This window comes from Rhodamnia argentea, chromosome 11 (assembly GCF_020921035.1).
Source record: "Rhodamnia argentea isolate NSW1041297 chromosome 11, ASM2092103v1, whole genome shotgun sequence".
Classification (NCBI taxonomy): domain Eukaryota; kingdom Viridiplantae; phylum Streptophyta; class Magnoliopsida; order Myrtales; family Myrtaceae; genus Rhodamnia; species Rhodamnia argentea.
In genome coordinates, this window is record NC_063160.1 from 6,566,725 (window position 1) to 6,572,784 (window position 6,060).

Here is a 6,060-nt window from a genome sequence, read left to right on the forward strand (position 1 = left end):
TAGAAATGAAATCTCAAATCTTTCTTTTGTTGAAGAGTGATTTCCAAGTTTATCTTACTTCGTTACTTTTTAAATTCCTCCGTCAAAGAGTCTTTTCTCACTCAATTCTCATTCATTCTTTTCAAAGATACCACTTTCTCCTTAATTTCTTCTCAACCTTGTTAGTCCTAAAATCTCCTAATTTTCTTCTTCGAATTCCTTCATGGCACCCAAAAACTCTCCTACCGCAAATAAACCTTCAACCTGCGCTAGTCATTTGGATAAGCTGAAGCTTACGGATCCTAAAGCTCCAATTGGTGCTACGGATCTGAACAATCTATTTGATCATTCAAAACATATTGTGAATGACTTAGAAGATGAAGATAATCTTACCCTTGAGCAGTTCAAACTGAAAATTTAAAAGGAAAGAGAACCCGCTATGAAAGCAAAGAGTGAAAGAAGAAAGGCGATAGAGGAGGAAGAGATATACCACAAGGAGATGGTAGATGAATACCATACCTTCCTTAATGATAATGGAGAAGATGGTACTAGAGATGAAATAGGACCAACTAGAATGGAAGAAACACAACCTGAGGGGGAGTCAACTTGATGTGAATCGTTACGAATTGATCGCTCTACGAAGATTCGGAAGGTGCAAATTGCGAACCTCGACCCCCAATCGAACCCGTGATTGGTAACCTCGGTATAAACATGACCTGTTGACGAACCTGTGTCAACCAACCAATGTTATAAATGCCACGAACAAGAGAACTCGCTATCTTGTTCGACAAGTCGAATCGACCGCTACAAGGAAGCCTTGATAAGGTCAAGTCCTCAAAGAACTCAAAGAAGAGAAAATCCTCTCATTGTACGAAAAATGTAATGTCTACCCATCTCGAAGCCCTAAGCACCCTTATATATGGTGCTAACTCTAGGAAATGCAATATCACAAAATATAATTAAATTAAAAAAATTGCCTAAAATAAAAAAAAATGCCTAAAACTCATCATGACGACTCTGAAACACGAAAAAAGTGTCATTAGTCACGGCGTAGCTAACGGCTCGGGTCAACACCACTTCAAATAATCGTGTTGCGCCAAGAAGTCAAAGATTCTTCAAGTCTCGATCCAAGATCACCTCCACTTCAAAGATCATGAATCATGACACCAATAGCTTGCTTGAATTGCTTCGCCCTCGCTCGAGTGATCGGACCAAGTGGATAGGATAACGGGTCCCTAGCACCTCCTCCTTGATATGACTCGATGTCCACATCATTCCCTCCCCCGTGCAAAGGATTTGTCCTCAAATCATCACCTGTATCGAAAAGAGTCAAGTCAAAAACATTGAAAGTAGCACTAACACCATACTCACATAGAATATCAAGTTTGTAGGCATTATCGTTGACCCTCTCCAACACCATGAACGGTCCACCCCCTTGCGATAATAACTTAGAACGTCCTTGCTCGGGAAAACGCTCCTTGCGCATATGAATCCAAACCCAATTGCCGGGGTCAAACGCTACTTTCTTGCGCCCTTTGTTGGCTTGCCTTGCATATTGCTCGGTCTTGTGTTCAATATTCAGCCACTATGCCTTGACAAATTCAGCCTTCTTAGCACCATCTAAATCCACACGCTCATCAACAGGCAAAGGGGTTAAATCTAATGGAGTTAACGAATTAAAACCATAGACAACCTCAACTGGTGTAAATTTAGTAGCAGAATGCATGCTCTTATTATATGCAAACTCAACATGTGGCAAACAATATTCCTAAGACTTTATATTTTTTTTAATGATAGCACGCAACAATGCCCCTAAAGTCCTATTAACTACCTCAATTTGACCATCGGTTTGTGGATGACAAGTAGTAGAAAATAAAAGTTGCCTTCCCAACTTCTTCCACAATGTTTTCCAAAAGTAGCTAAGAAATTTAGTGTCTCGATCAGAAACAATGACCTAGGCATTCCATGCAAACGCGCAACCGCACGAAAGAACAATTCAGCAACATGCGATGCATCATTGGTTTTATGACGGGGTATAAAATGAGCCATCTTTGAGAACCGATCAACAACCACATAAATAGAATCCCTACCATGCTTAAACCTTGGTAATCCTAACACAAAATCCATAGAAATATCAACCCAAGGATGCGTCGGGATAGGCAAAGGTGTATACAAACCATGTGGTTTAGTTGTAGACTTAGCTTGCTTACATGCAATGCAACTCTCACAAATACGTGTGACATTGCGTTTCATGTGTGGCCAGTAAAAATGTTCATGCAGGACTTCATAAGTTTTATTAGTACCAAAATGCCCCATTAAACCACCATTATGCTTCTGTCGCACCAACAACTCACGAAAAGAACATCTAGGCAAACATAACTTGTTTTCACGAAAAAGATAGCCATCATGCCTATAGAATTTATCAAATGCAGCATGGTCATAAGCTTCAAACGCTCTTCCAAAGTCATCATCATCAGTATATAAGTCTTTGATATTCTCAAAATCTAGACACTTTACTCATAGAGTAGTTAGAATTGCATACCTTCGAGAAAGTGCATCGGCTACCACATTTTCCTTAGCTTTCTTGTACTTGATTGCTTATGGAAAGGTCTCGATGAACTCCATCCATTTGGCATGTCTTTTATTCAATTTTTGTTGCCCCTTCATGTACTTTAAGGTCTCGTGGTCGATGTGGATCACGAACTCCTTCGGTCATAGGTAATTTTGCCAAGTCTCCAAAGCTCACACCAAAGTATACATCTCCTTATCGTAAGTAGGATAATTCAATGTTGCTCAACTTAATTTCTTGCTGAAATAAGCTACGGGACGCCCTCCTTGTATCAACATGGCTCCAATTCCTGTACCGGAAGCATAGCACTCTATCTCAAAAGCAACACTGAAATTCGACAAAGATAACAAATAAGCATTAGTCAACTTATCTTTTAACATATTAAATGCTCTCTCTTGCTCTTCTCCCCACGTGAAACCCACATGCTTCTTGATAACCTCGGTTAAAGGTGCGGCAATGGTGCTAAAGTCTTTCACGAATCGTCGATAAAAACTTGCTAAGCCATGAAAACTGCGCACCTCTCCCAGAGTCTTAGGTGTCGGCCGCTTACGGATTGATTTAACATTTTCCTCATCAACTTGTACACCATCAGCACTAACAACAAACCCTAGAAACACTAATCTATTAGTCACAAAAGAGCACTTCTTTAGGTTAACATATAATTGCTCGGCCCTTAAGACCTGCAAAATAGCTCGCACATGCTCAATATGGTCATCAAGACTTCGGCTATATATCAAGATATCATCAAAATAGACAACTACAAATTGACCAATAAAAGAACGCAAAACATGATTCATAAGTCGCATGAAAGTGTTAGGTGCATTAGTTAATCCAAATGGCATGACTAACCACTTATACAACCTATACTTAGTCTTAAATGCAGTTTTTCATTCATCCACTTCTTTCATCATAATCTGATGATAACCACTTTTCAAATTGATCTTAGTAAATATGCAAGCGCCATGTAACTCATCCAACATGTCATCTAACCTAGGAATAGGATGTCGATACTTCACCGTAATGTTATTGATTGATCGGCAATCAACACACATTTGTCACGACCCATCCTTCTTCGGTACCAACAAAACGGGGATGGCGCACAGGCTAAGACTCTCTCGCACATACCTTTGCTCCAATAATTCACTCACTTGCCGCTGAAGTTCCTTTGTCTCCTCGGGATTGCTTCGATATGTGGGTTGGTTAGGCGGTGGCGCACCGGGAATCAAATCGATTTTATGTTCTATGCCTCGAATCAATGGTAACCCTCTAGGAAGCTCATCAAAAAAGACATCTTCAAATTCCTGCAATAAAGAAATAATAGAACTAAGCAAACTCAGGTCAAGATCGTTAGTAGAAAACAAAGCCTCCTTGTATAAAAGTACAAGCAAGGGTCGGTCTAGAACTAAAGCCCTCCTCACTTCGCTTTGCTTTGCATAGAAGTTCTTTTGCATTATTTCTTTTCTCTCTCCTTTTCCCTCGATTTTTACCACTCTACTCCTCTCGGCCTCTCCTTTTCCTTGCGTCTCGGACTATCCACGTAAGCCCTCGATTCTCTCACCTTCTCTCTCCCTCTCGGCCTCACCTTTTACATATCTCTCAACCTCACCTTGTAGTTCCAATTGATCTTCATACACCTTACTAGGTGTTATTGGTACCAAGGTGTAAGTCTTTTGATTCATCACCAATGAATATCGGTTAGTGCACCCATCATGATGTACCTTTCGATCATATTGACATGGCCTACAAGTAAAATATGACCCGCTTGCATAGGTACAACATCACACACCATCTCATCCTTATATCTCCCTATTTCAAATGAAACTCGGACTTGCTTTGACACCTTTACCTCATTATTATCATTCAACCATTGAAGTTTATATGGTTTATGGTGTTTTGCAGTCTTTAACCCCAACTTCTTCACTATGGTACAACTTGCCACATTTGCACAACTACCTCCATCAATAATCAAATTATAAATCTTACCATACACCATGAATCTTATATGGAACAAATTATCACGTTGTTGGTGATGCTCCTCCTCCTTGACTTGAACACTAAGAGAATGCCTAACCACCATCAATTTACCCTTTATTGGCATATCAACATCACTACAATCCTCCAACGGTGGCATTTCATCATTCTCTTCCTCCCTCTCACTTTCGGATTCAACATCACCATGTCCAGCCGTGATCATCACCCTCCTATTAGGGTATTGATGCGCCATATGACCCCTGCCCAAACACTTGAAACATTTAATAGCACGAGTCTTAATGTTAGGGTTGTCAATTTTACCTGAAGCCGGATTCGAACCAACTTTGCCATTCTTCTCCTTCTCCTTTGAAGTTTCGGCCTTGGTGTTATCTTCAATCCAATTCGGCTTCTCATCTCTCTTCCAATTGGGCTTCCAGTTCGAGCTTGAACCTCCACCACTCTTGTAATTTCGATCCAACTTCAATTGTCTCTCAACTTTGATAGCTTTGTCCACCAATTCCCCCAACTCAACATAATGTTACAGCTCCACCACCCTTGCTATATCTCGGCTCAAACCAATAAAAAATCGTGACATTGTAGCTTCACAATCCTCTACCACATTAGCACGGATCAAGGTAATCTCCATCTCTTTATGGTACTCTTCCACGCTCCTATTGCCTTGTGTAATATTTTGTAGCTTATGGAACAAATCTCGATGGTAATGACTTGGTACAAAATGCCTCATTATCACCGTCTTCATCTCATCCCACGTATCTATCGGCCTCTCACTATTGCGCCTCCTGCTAGTCGCAAGTTGATCCCACCAAATTATAGCATAATCAGTGAATTCAACAAGCTGCGATTTTTACCTTTTGAGCTCGGAATATCGTTGGCAGTCAAATACAATTTCTATTTTTTTTTTTCTCCAATTCTAGGTACGCATCGGGATCATTCTTTCCTTGGAAAGATAGAATCTTCATCTTGATGTTGCCAAGCTCATCATCTTCTCGATGTCTAAACCCTCGGTCTCGTCTTCCATTCCACCTCCCAAACCGGCCATCTCGGTCATCCTCCATATCGGCCTCATACTCATCATCATCAAATTGCCCCCGCCATCTAGGTCGTATCCTAGATTCATCTCGTTGATTTTGCGGCTTCCTACGTAGTGGCTCTCGGTAACCATCAAGCCTTGTCTCACACCCCACAACTCGGGTACTAAGTACTTCAAGTTGCAATCTCAACTGTTGGATGCCTTCCAAAATCGCATCATCTCTTTGTTTGGAACCAATCTCATTTTGGTTCACGCTTTCTTGGTCGCATGTCATGATTTAAACCTACAAGAAAACGTTAGAAATAAAAAAAACCTCACCAAACACTCCCTTACGTGTTTTGCTCAAGGTGGTTATCACTCCCTTCGTGTTTAACTCAATTTCGTCTTTTTCCTCCCACAATTAAGCTCATACATTCTCGCCTTTTACTTCTCGTTTCCTTCTCACAAGCTCTTTATCGGACTAGGAACCAGTCTCTCAACCACCCCACAA

The 6,060-nt window shown here is 40.7% G+C and overlaps 1 pseudogene; it reads right to left on the reverse strand.

The window, feature by feature from the left end:
- Positions 1-1,123: 1,123 nt before the first annotated feature.
- On the reverse strand, positions 1,124-5,702 carry LOC115742104 (annotated as a pseudogene).
- Positions 5,703-6,060: the final 358 nt, after the last annotated feature.